General features: G+C 58.9%; 1 non-coding gene across 1 annotated transcript; it reads left to right on the plus strand.

The window, feature by feature from the left end:
- Positions 1 to 11,748: 11,748 nt before the first annotated feature.
- LOC131861092 (5S ribosomal RNA) lies at positions 11,749 to 11,867 on the plus strand. The gene has a single exon (XR_009360173.1). It is a non-coding gene; the product is annotated as a 5S ribosomal RNA (ribosomal RNA).
- Positions 11,868 to 12,123: the final 256 nt, after the last annotated feature.

The following is a 12,123-nucleotide window of genomic DNA, read 5'->3' on the forward strand; positions in this document are numbered from 1 at the left end:
GCCAAAGATCGAGAACAATGGCAGAAATGCTAGTAACGTGCACTTCGGGACCAACGCATCACCGGAAGACAACCGCCAAACATCAAAAGAGTCGCGATGCTCCGCAACCTACGTGCAAAGCGGTCGCACACCGGGTAAGGGAGTGAGAGCCCCAAACATAGCTGGGCGAGGCGCTCACTCCGCTCTTTAATATCTCGTTAATACCGCCAAGGAAATGGCACAAGCGCACACACACAAGCATCCTCGGAAGAGGACAGTTCGAGTGACAGGTCAAATCCAAGAGTTCCGAAGACTACCTCCAGGAACAATCGGGAACAAGACCGATTACAAGTCGTCGAGTCTGTTACTGGGCGAACACGAGATGCGCACAGGAAATCGATCAGCCCTCACAATGGCCCAAGGCCAGAGATCGGACTGCTACGATTTACCCCAACAATCATCGTGCCACTCTTCGCAGAGAGGTGATAGACGCCAAGGAGCCCGCGCATAGCAATCGAGGTGTAAAAAGGGCGTTGAAGGCAGGAAGCCTGGACGAAAGAGGCTACGAGGTCACCTCGAAGCGGTCTAAGAGTCGGGCGCACTTGGGGCGACTACCAGTGCCAACCCCTTATCCCGTGGTGCGTCCGACACAGAGAAATTTCCAAGGCGGCCAAGGAGCCTCCCCGCATAGCAATCGGGGTGTGAGCTTACAGATGCAGCATTGATAGCAATCGAGGTGTGAGGCGAAGGATGCAGAAGTGAGAGCCGAGGGATGTAGCAGAGATAGCAATCGGGGTGTGTGATGCAGCAGAGATAGCAATCGAGGTGTGCGGTGGGAAGGGCCCAGCAGCCAGATGCATGAAGCGACGGATGAAGCAGTGATGACAACTGGGCTGTGAGGAGAGGAGGGATGCAGCCAAGAAAGCAATCAGGGCTCGAGGCAAGGGATGCATCAAGGATAGCAATCATGTTGTGAGGCGAGATTCCATAGGCTAAACGTGAGAGGCTGCAGGGTCGACTCAGAGAGGTCTATGCATGTGAGAGGCTGAAAGCAAGGTCGACTCGGAGCGGTCTATGCATCAGGCGCGCTTGGGGCGACTACCAGTGCCAACCCCTTATCCCGCGACGCGTCCGACAAAGAGAACGTTCCAAGGCGGCAGAGGAGGTTACCAGCCGAAGGATGCAGTAGCGATAACAGGTATAGTTCCGCGGCGGCCGAGAAGACTCACCGCATAGGAATCGGGATGCGAGGCGAAGGATGCGCCGGGAAGGCCCCGACGACTAGGAAGAGGCTGCAGGGCCGCCTCGGAATGGTCCAAGCATCGGACGCGATTGGGACGACTACCAGTGCCAACCCCTTATCCCGCGATGCGTCCGATACACAGATAGTTCCAACGCGGCCGAGGAGCCTCACCGCATATCAATCGGGGTGCGAGGCGAGGGATGGGGCGGGAAGGCCCCAACGGCTACACGGAAGAGGCTTCAGGGCCACCTCGGTATGGTCCAAGCATCGGACGCGCTTGGGGCGACTACCAGTGCCAACCCCTTATCCCGCGATGCGTCCGATACACAGAAGGTTGCAAGGCGGCCGAGGAGCCTCACCGCATAGCAATCGGGGGTGCGAGGCGACGGATGCGGCGAGATGGCCCCAATGGCTAGACGGAAGAGGCTTCAGGGCCGCCTCGGAATGGTCCGAGCATCGGACGCGCTTGGGGCGACTACCAGTGACAACCCCTTATCCCGCGATGCGTCCGATACGAAGACGGTTCCAAGGCGGCCGAGGAGCCTCACCGCATAGCAATCGGGGGTGCGAGGCGACGGATGGCCCCAACGGCTAGACGGAAGAGGCTTCAGGGCCGCCTCGGAATGGTCCAAGCATCGGACGCGCTTGGGGCGACTACCAGTGACAACCCCTTATCCCGCGATGCGTCCGATTCGAAGATGGTTCCAAAGCGGCCGAGGAGCATCACCGCATAGCAATCGGGGTGCGAGGTGGGGGATGCGGCGAGATGGCCCCAACGGCTAGACGGAAGAGGCTGCAGGGCCGCCTCGAAATAGTCCAAGCATCGGACGCGCTTGGGGCGACTACCAGTGACAACCCCTTATCCTGCGATGCGTCCGATACGAAGATAGTTCCAAGGCGGTCGAGGAGCCTCACCGCATAGCAATCGGGGTGCGAGGTGGGGGATGCGGCGAGATGGCCCAAACGGCTAGACGAAAGAGGCTGCAGGGCCGCCTCGGAATAGTCCAAGCATCGGACGCGCTTGGGGCGACTACCAGTGACAACCCCTTATCCCGCGATGCGTCCGATACGAAGATAGTTCCAAGGTGGCCCAGGAGCCTCACCGCATAGCAATCCGGGTGCAAGGGGGGGATGCGGCGAGATGGCCCCAACGGCTAGACGGAAGAGGCCACAGGGCCGCCTCGAAATAGTCCAAGCATCGGAGCCTCACCGCATAGCAATCCGGGTGCAAGGGGGGGGATGCGGCGAGATGGCCCCAACGGCTAGACGGAGGAGGCCACAGGGCCGCCTCGGAATAGTCCAAGCATCGGACGCGCTTGGGGCGACTACCAGTGACAACCCCTTATCCCGCGATGCGTCCGATACGAAGATAGTTCCAAGGCGGCCGAGGAGCCTCACCGCATAGCAATCGGGGTGCGAGGTGGGGGATGCGGCGAGATGGCCCCAACGGCTAGACGGAAGAGGCTGCAGGGCCGCCTCGGAATAGTCCAAGCATCGGACGCGCTTGGGGCGACTACCAGTGACAACCCCTTATCCCGCGATGCGTCCGATACGAAGATAGTTCCAAGGCGGCCGAGGAGCCTCACCGCATAGCAATCGGGGTGCGAGGTGGGGGATGCGGCGAGATGGCCCCAACGGCTAGACGGAAGAGGCTGCAGGGCCGCCTCGGAATAGTCCAAGCATCGGACGTGCTTGGGGCGACTACCAGTGACAACCCCTTATCTCGCGATGCGTCCGATACGAAGATAGTTCCAAGGCGGCCGAGGAGCCTCACCGCATAGCAATCGGGGTGCGAGGTGGGGGATGCGGCGAGATGGCCCCAACGGCTAGACGGAAGAGGCCACAGGGCCGCCTCGGAATAGTCCAAGCATCGGACGCAGCTTGGGGCGACTACCAGTGACAACCCCTTATCCCGCGATGCGTCCGATACGAAGATAGTTCCAAGGCGGCCGAGGAGCCTCACCGCATAGCAATCGGGGTGCGAGGTGGGGGATGCGGCGAGATGGCCCCAACGGTTAGACGAAAGAGGCTGCAGGGCCGCCTCGGAATAGTCCAAGCATCGGACGCGCTTGGGGCGACTACCAGTGACAACCCCTTATCCCGCGATGCGTCCGATACGAAGATAGTTCCCAGGCGGCCGAGGAGCCTCACCGCATAGCAATCGGGGTGCGAGGCGAGGGATGCGGCGAGATGGCCCCAAAGGCTAGACGGAAGAGGCTGCAGGGCCGCCTCGGAATAGTCCAAGCATCGGACGCGCTTGGGGTGACTACCACTGCCAACCCCTTATCCCGCGATGCGTCCGATACGAAGATAGTTCCGAGGCAGCCGAGGAGGTGGGGGATGCGGCGAGATGGCCCCAACGGCTAGACGGAAGAGGCTGCAGGGCCGCCTCGGAATAGTCCAAGCATCGGACGTCCTTGGGGCGACTACCAGTGACAACCCCTTATCCCGCGATGCGTCCGATACGAAGATAGTTCCCAGGCGGCCGAGGAGCCTCACTGCATAGCAATCGGGGTGCGAGGTGAGGGATGCGGCGAGATGGCCCCAAAGGCTAGACGGAAGAGGCTGCAGGGCCGCCTCGGAATAGTCCAAGCATCGGACGCGCTTGGGGCGACTACCACTGCCAACCCCTTATCCCGCGATGCGTCCGATACACAGATAGTTCCGAGGCAGCCGAGGAGGTGGGGGATGCGGCGAGATGGCCCCAACGGCTAGACGGAAGAGGCTGCAGGGCCGCCTCGGAATAGTCCAAGCATCGGACGCGCTTGGGGCGACTACCAGTGACAACCCCTTATCCCGCGATGCGTCCGATACGAAGATAGTTCCCAGGCGGCCGATGAGCCTCACCGCATAGCAATCGGGGTGCGAGGCGAGGGATGCGGCGAGATGGCCCCAAAGGCTACACGGAAGAGGCTGCAGGGCCGCCTCGGAATAGTCCAAGCATCGGACGCGCTTGGGGCGACTACCACTGCCAACCCCTTATCCCGCGATGCGTCCGATACACAGATAGTTCCGAGGCGGCCGAGGAGCCTCACAGCATAGCAATCGTGGTGCGAGGTGGGGGATGCGGCGAGATGGCCCCAACGGCTGACGAAAGAGGCTTCAGGGCCGCCTCGGAATGGTCCAAGCATCGGACGCGCTTGGGGCGACTACCACTGCCAACCCCTTATCCCGCGATGCGTCCGATACACAGATAGTTCCGAGGCGGCCGAGGAGCCTCACAGCATAGCAATCGGGGTGCGAGGCGAGGGATGCGGCGAGAAAGCCCCAACGGCTAGAGGGAAGAGGCTTCAGGTCCGCCTCGGAATGGTCCAAGCATCGGACGCGCTTGGGGCGACTACCAGTGACAACCCCTTATCCCGCGACGCGTCCGATACACAGATAGTTCCAAGGCGGCCGAGGAGCCTCACCGCATAGCAATCGGGGTGCGAGGCGAGGGATGCGGCGAGAAGGACCCAACGGCTAGACGGAAGAGGCTTCAGGGCCGCCTCGGAATGGTCCAAGCATCGGACGCGCTTGGGGCGACTACCAGTGACAACCCCTTATCCCGCGACGCGTCCGATACACAGATAGTTCCAAGGCGGCCGAGGAGCCTCACCGCATAGCAATCGGGGTGCGAGGCGAGGGATGCGGCGAGAAGGACCCAACGGCTAGACGGAAGAGGCTTCAGGGCCGCCTCGGAATGGTCCAAGCATCGGACGCGCTTGGGGCGACTACCAGTGACAACCCCTTATCCCGCGACGCGTCCGATACACAGATAGTTCCAAGGCGGCCGAGGAGCCTCACCGCATAGCAATCGGGGTGCGAGGCGAGGGATGCGGCGAGAAGGACCCAACGGCTAGACGGAAGAGGCTTCAGGGCCGCCTCGGAATGGTCCAAGCATCGGACGCGCTTGGGGCGACTACCGTTGCCAACCCCTTATCCCGCGATGCATCTGATACACAGATAGTTCCGAGGCGGCCGAGGAGCCTCACCGCATAGCAATCGGGTTGCGAGGCAGATTATTGGGAAGGGAACCCCCTGGGATGCGGCTCAAGCAGTGCCCAAAGGGACTGGAATGCGGAATCACATCGAGAGACCCAAATGCTATACGAGGGCTCAAATCGAATTATCGATTTGGCCACGACATGGACGCATCGGAACGACTACCTTTGCCGAACCACTCGCAATTGCATCCATACCGAAACCAATAGACATTTCCGTTAGAGCCCTCGCATAGCATTCGGGAATCTCGCATGCCCCTCTAAATCGACCAATGCTGGCGCTCAATGAAAATCCGAGCGCTACCACCGTTCGAGCGCCAGCATTGGTCGAGTTAGAGGGGCACGGGGGAGAATGCTCCAGTCAACACCTCCCCTATATAAGTTATTTGTCCGATTCTCGCACAACCGTAGTCTGCCTCGTCGAATCAAACAACGGTCCCAGATTCCGACTTCCGTTCCGTAGAGACCCAAAAGCTAGATGGAGGCTCGCAAGAAAGAGAGTCGGCACATAGCAATCAGGTTTCTCGAACGTTTAGGGACCGAGCTCACTTGCGGATAGGGCAAAATCCGCCAAGCAACCCAAAAGCTAGACGGGGGCTCGAATCGAATCGCCTAGGCGGCCACAACAACGACGTGTTAGATCGACTACCAGTGCCAAACCATTCAGCAAGACTAGTTTGTGTCGAGGCCGGATAGAGATTCTCAGAGAGCGCCCGCATAGCATTTAGGAGACCTGCCGCGTCCCTCACACTCGACAAATGGTGGTGCACGTTTATAAATCCGAGCGATCCCAACCCTTTCAAGCACCAACATCGGTCGAGATAGAGGGGCACGGAGGGGGCTGCGTGAGACAACACAATCCCCTATATAAGTTATTTGTCCGATTCTCACACATCCGAAGAATGGTCATCAAATCGGACAACAGCCCAAACTTCCGACTTCCGTCCCAGAAAGCCCAAGAGCTATCTAAAACGTTCATGGCCGGAACTCGATCGCGGCTATACCAGTCCGCCAAGCAACCCAAAAGCTAGACTGGAGCTCTAGTTGAATCACCTCTGTGGCCACTGCAAGGACGTGTTGGAGCGACTACCATTGCCGAACCATTCCGCAGGTCGAGTCCATACCAAGGCCGCATAGAGATTCACGATGAGCTCCTGCATAGCAATCAGGAGACTTGCCGTGTCCATCACAATCGATAAATCCTGGTGCAAGATTTTTGCATCCGAGCTCTCCAACCAGTAGAGCACCAGCATCAATCGACATAAACGGGCACGGGGGGAGGATGCTCGAGAACACTACCTCCCCTATATAAGTTATTTGTCCGATTCTCAAGCAGCCGAAGTCTGGTCATCGAATCGGGTCAAAGACCACAACTTCCGACTTTACCCACAATGCAAGTCATCGAATCGAACATCGGCCCCCGAGTCGGACTCCATGCGTATGTCAGGTCATCGGACCCAAATTCTGCCTTCCTGCGCATGGCGGGCCATCAATATCAACTCGGTCATCGGACCCAAACTCCGCCTTTCTGCGTATGGCACGCCTTCAAATCGGTCATCGGACCCAAATTCCGCCTTCCTATGCATGGCGGGCCATCAACATCAACTCGGTCATCGGACCCAAATTCCGCCTTTCTGCGCATGGCACGCCATCAACTCGGTCATCGGACCCAAATTCCGCCTTCCTGCGCATGGCAGGTCATCGGACACAAATTCAGACCTCGCGAATATGCATACGTATCGAATCGGTCATCGGACCCAACTTCCGACTTCATCCATACTGTAGGGTCTCTGAGGTTGGCGCGGTGCGCTCAACCCGGGGAGTCGACCCATCGAAGCATACACCTCCCCTATATAAGCTATTTGTCCGATTCCCACACCTATGTAGTTTGCACCTCTGACCAGGACATCGACCCCAACTTCCGAACTCGACTGCAACGACGGCACCAGCGCCTTGGTGCGCACCTTGCGACGCACAGTCCCAACATTCGCCTTCCTGCACATGGCAGGTCATCGGACCCAAATTCTGACCTCGCGAGTATGCCTACATATCGAATCGGTCATCGGACCCAACTTCCGACTTCATCCATACCGTAGGGTCTTTGAGGTTGGCGCGGTGCGCTCAACCCGGGGAGTCGACCCAACGAAGCATACACCTCCCCTATATAAGCTATTTGTCCGATTCCCACACCTGTGTAGTTTGCACCTCCGATCAGGACATCGACCCCAACTTCCGAACTCGCCTGCAACGACCGAACCAGCGCCTTGGTGCGCACCTTGCAACGCACAGTGCCAACATTCGCCTTCCTCAACATGGCAGGTCATCGGACCCAAATTCCGACCTCGCGAGTATGCCTACATATCGAATCGGTCATCGGACCCAACTTCCGACTTCATCCATACCGTAGGGTCTTTGAGGTTGGCGCGGTGCGCTCAACCCGGGGAGTCGACCCAACGAAGCATACACCTCCCCTATATAAGCTATTTGTCCGATTCCCACACCTGTGTAGCTTGCACCTCCGATCAGGACATCGACCCCAACTTCCGAACTCGACTAAAAAGACCGCACCAGCGCCTTGGTGTGCACCTTGCAACGCACAGTGCCAACATTCGCCTTCCTACACATGGCAGGTCATCGGACCCAAATTCCGACCTCATGAGCATACCTACTAATCGAATCGGTCATCGGACCCAACTTCCGACTTCATCCATACCGTAGGGTCTTTGAGGTTGGCGCGGTGCGCTCAACCTGGGGAGTCGACCCATCGAAGCATACACCTCCCCTATATAAGCTATTTGTCCGATTCCGACACCTGTGTAGTTTGCACCTCCGCTCAGGACATCGACCCCAACTTCCGAACTCGCCTGCAACGACCGAACCAGCGCCTTGGTGCGCACCAAAAGTGCGCACTTTTGGTGCGCACCAAAAGTGCGCACTTTTGGTGCGCACCAAAAGTGCGCACTTTTGGAGGGCACTTTTTGGAGGGCACTTTTCTGCGCTCCAAAGGTGCGCACTTTTGGAGGGCACTTTTTGGAGGGCACTTTTCTGCGCTCCAAAGGTGCGCACTTTTGGAGGGCACTTTTTGGAGGGCACTTTTCTGCGCTCCAAAGGTGCGCACTTTTGGAGGGCACTTTTTGGAGGGCACTTTTCTGCGCTCCAAAGGTGCGCACTTTTGGAGGGCACTTTTTGGAGGGCACTTTTCTGCGCTCCAAAGGTGCGCACTTTTGGAGGGCACTTTTTGGAGGGCACTTTTCTGCGCTCCAAAGGTGCGCACTTTTGGAGGGCACTTTTTGGAGGGCACTTTTCTGCGCTCCAAAGGTGCGCACTTTTGGAGGGCACTTTTTGGAGGGCACTTTTCTGCGCTCCAAAGGTGCGCACTTTTGGAGGGCACTTTTGTGCACTCCAAAGGTGCGCACTTTTGGAGGGCACTTTTCCTGCGCTCCAAAGGTGCACACCTAGGTGAGCACCTTCGACCACACCTTGTAGCACACCAAACTCTGACTTTCGACTTCATCCGCAATGCAGGGTCTTTGAGGTTGGCGCAATGCGCACAACCAGGGGAGTCGACCCATCAAACCCAACACCTCCCCTATATAAGCTATTTGTCTGATTCTCATACATGCGTAGCCTGCAAGAGCAATTAGGACATCGACCCCAACTTTCGGCTTCTAAACGAAAACAAGGTCTTTGAGGTTGGCGCAGTGCGCACAACCAGGGGAGTCAACCCACCGAATGCAACACCTCCCCTATATAAGCTATTTGTCTGATTCTCATACATGCGTAGACTGCAGCAATGATTAGGACATCCACCCCAACTTTTGACTTCTTAAACAAGACAGGGTCTTTGAAGTTGGTGCAGTGCACACAACCAGGGGAGTCGACCCATCAAACGCAACACCTCCCCTATATAAAGCTATTTGTCCGATTCTCATACGTGTAGTCTGCAGCAGCGATTACGACATCGACCCCAACTTCCGAATTCGTTTGCATTGACCGCACCAAAGGTGCGCGCCTTGGTGTGCACCCTGGAGTGCACTTTGGTGCTCACCTCGGTGCACACTTTGGTGTGCACCAAAGGTGCGCACCTTGGAGCGCACCAAAGGTGTACACTTTGGAGCGCACCACATAGGGTCTTTGAGAGGTTGGCGCAGTGCGCACACCAAGGTGGGTGTTGAGGTGCGTGCCGAGGTGGGTGGGTGCTAGGGTGCGCTCCATGGTGGGTGCCAGGGTGGGTGCGTGCTAGGGTGGATTCCAAAGAGGGTCATAGGGTGGGTGCCAAGGTGGGTTGGTGATATAGTGGGTTCAAAGGTGGGTACTAGGGTGGGTTCCAAGGTGGGTCACAAGTTGGGTGCCAGGATGCGTGGGTGTTAGGTTGGGTGCCAAGGTGGGCTCCTGCGTGGGTGGGTGCTAGGGTGGGTTTCAAGGTGGACGCGAGGGCGGGTGCCAAGGTGGGTAACAAGTTGGGTGTTAGGATGGGTGAGTGCTAGAGTGGGTGCCAAGGTGGGTGGGTGCTAAGGTGGATGCCAAGGTGGTTCACAGGGTGGGTGGGTTCTAGGGTGAGTTCCAAGGTGGGTCACAGGTTCAGTGCTAGGGTGGGTGTCAAGGCGGGTGTCGAGGTGCCTGGGTGCTAGGGTGTGGATGCCAATGTGGGTCATAGGGTGGGTACTAGGGTGGGCTGCAATGTGGGTGCCAAGGTGGGTAACATGCTCGGTGGGTTCTAAATTGGGTGCCAGGGTGGGTGTGCACCCACCTTGCCCGAGGTGGGTGCCAAGGTGCCAGTGTGGGTGGGTGCTAAGGTGGATGCCAAGGTGGGTGAGAAGGTGGGTGATAGGTTGAGTGGTAGGATGGGTGGGTGCCAAGATGGGTCACAGGGTGGGTGCAAGGGTGGGTAGGTGCTAGGGTTGGTGTCAGGGTGGGTGGGTGCTAGGTTGGGTTCCAAGGTGGGTGCGAGGGTGAGTGTCAAGGTGGGTCACAGGTTAGGTGCTAGGATGGGTGAGTGCTAGGGTGCAAAGGTGCCAGGGTGGGTGCTAGGATGGGTCGATGCTAGGGTGAGTGGCAAGGTGGGTCCACAAGTGTCAAGGTGGGTGCCGAGGTGGGTGCCAAGTTGGGTTCCAAGGTGGGTGCCAACGTGGGTGCTAGGGTGCGTGGGTTAAAGGGTGTGTCACAACGTGGGTGCCAGGATGGGTGCGCACCCACACTGGCCAAGACGGGTGCAAGGTTGGGTTCCAAGCCCGGTCACAGGCTGGGTGCTAGGATGGGTGGGTGCCAAGGTGGGCACCAGGGTGGGTGCACCCACCCTGGCCAAGGTGGGTCACGGGGTGGGTCCTAGGGTGGGTAACGGGGTGGGTACTAAGGTGCGTGCCAAGGTGGGTCATAGGGTGGGTGCCAAGGTGGGCACCAGGGTGGGTGTGCACCAACCCTAGCCAGGGTAGGTCACGGGGTGGTTGTCGGGGTGGGCTTCAAGGAGCCAAGGTGGGTGGCAAGTAGCCAAGTTGCGTGCCAAGGTGGGTGTCGGGGTGGGTGCCAAGGATCCAAGGTGGGTGCCAAGGAACCAAGGTGGGTGTCTGGGTGGGTGCCGAGGTGGGAGCCAGGGTGGGTCCCAAGGTGAGTGCAAAGGTGGGTGCCAGGGTCAAGGTGAGTGCCAATGTGGGTTCCAAGGTGCCAGGGTCAGGGTGAGTGCCAATGTGGGTTCAAAGGTGCTAAGTTGGGTGCGAGGTTGGGTGTGAGGGTGGGTGGGTGCCAAGGTGTGCTAGGTGGAAGCCCGGGTGGGTCGGCATCCCATGGGTGTCGAGTTGGGTGCCTGATGGGTGCTTCTTGTCAAGTTTTAGTCGTCGGGACTCATTTCGAGCCTTAGAGGTCGTTTCTTGTCCGGTTGCCCTGTCTTCGACCTGGGAACCCAATTTTGGTCCTCGGGTCCCATTTTTTTTTGTCTCGCATCCCACTTTTGGCCTGTGGCCTTTTCGGGGTCGATTCTCGTTTTGGGCATCAGAGCATGTTTCTTCTCCTAAAACCCAATATTTGTTTATTAAGTCTCGGAACACATTTTTGTTCTCGTGGACCCATCATGGGTCTTGGAACGCATTTGTGGTCCTTGGGTCCCATTTTGCATCCCGAAACTTGTGTTTTGGTGCTTGATCCCTATTTTGGGTGCCCACCTTGCACCAAGTGCGCACCCGGGGCAAACCGAGCGCCTTGGTGCACCGGGGCAAGATCGAGCGTGCACCCGAGGCGCCCCGAACATGCACCAAGGTGCACTCGGCCCACATGTGAGCGCAGGTCGTTGCGCCCGAGGTGGTGTGTGGGCACCGCGTTGCAGACGGGACACTGCACGCACACGACGCCCCGTCCAGGTGCACGCACGTAGGCCGGGCCGGGTGCACACCCGATGCCCTAGCAAGGTGCGTGCACCCGGGCAGGGCTCACACTTGGCGAACGGGGCGCACTTCGCGAGGGAGGGTGTGCACCTCGACGGGGGTGGGTGGCCGGGGTGGATTCGCACGTGGGTCGCGGTTTGCTAAGTACACACTGCGACAAGCTCATAACGGGTGCGATCATACCAGCGTTAGTGCACCGGATCCCATCAGAACTCCGCAGTTAAGCGCGCTTGGGCCGGAGTAGTACTGGGATGGGTGACCTCCCGGGAAGTCCCGGTGTTGCACCCTTTTTTAGTTTTTCGCCGGGCGTCGCAATGCTATTTGAATTAACCTTTTGCCCGTTTGCGTTCTCGTCGGGGCCGGGCCGGGCCGGGGTGCGTTGCCCGCACTACCGCGCGCGCCGGGGCGACACCGAGCGCGCACCCGAGGCGCCCCGAGCACACAGGCCACGGTGCAACCCGGGCGTTGTGCGCGCACCCCGGTGCGCCCGAGGTGCTGCGCGCGCACCCAGGTGAAATCGGTGTGCACCTCGGCCAGTGCGCGC

This window comes from Cryptomeria japonica, unplaced genomic scaffold (assembly GCF_030272615.1).
Source record: "Cryptomeria japonica unplaced genomic scaffold, Sugi_1.0 HiC_scaffold_20, whole genome shotgun sequence".
NCBI classification, from domain to species: Eukaryota; Viridiplantae; Streptophyta; class Pinopsida; order Cupressales; family Cupressaceae; genus Cryptomeria; species Cryptomeria japonica.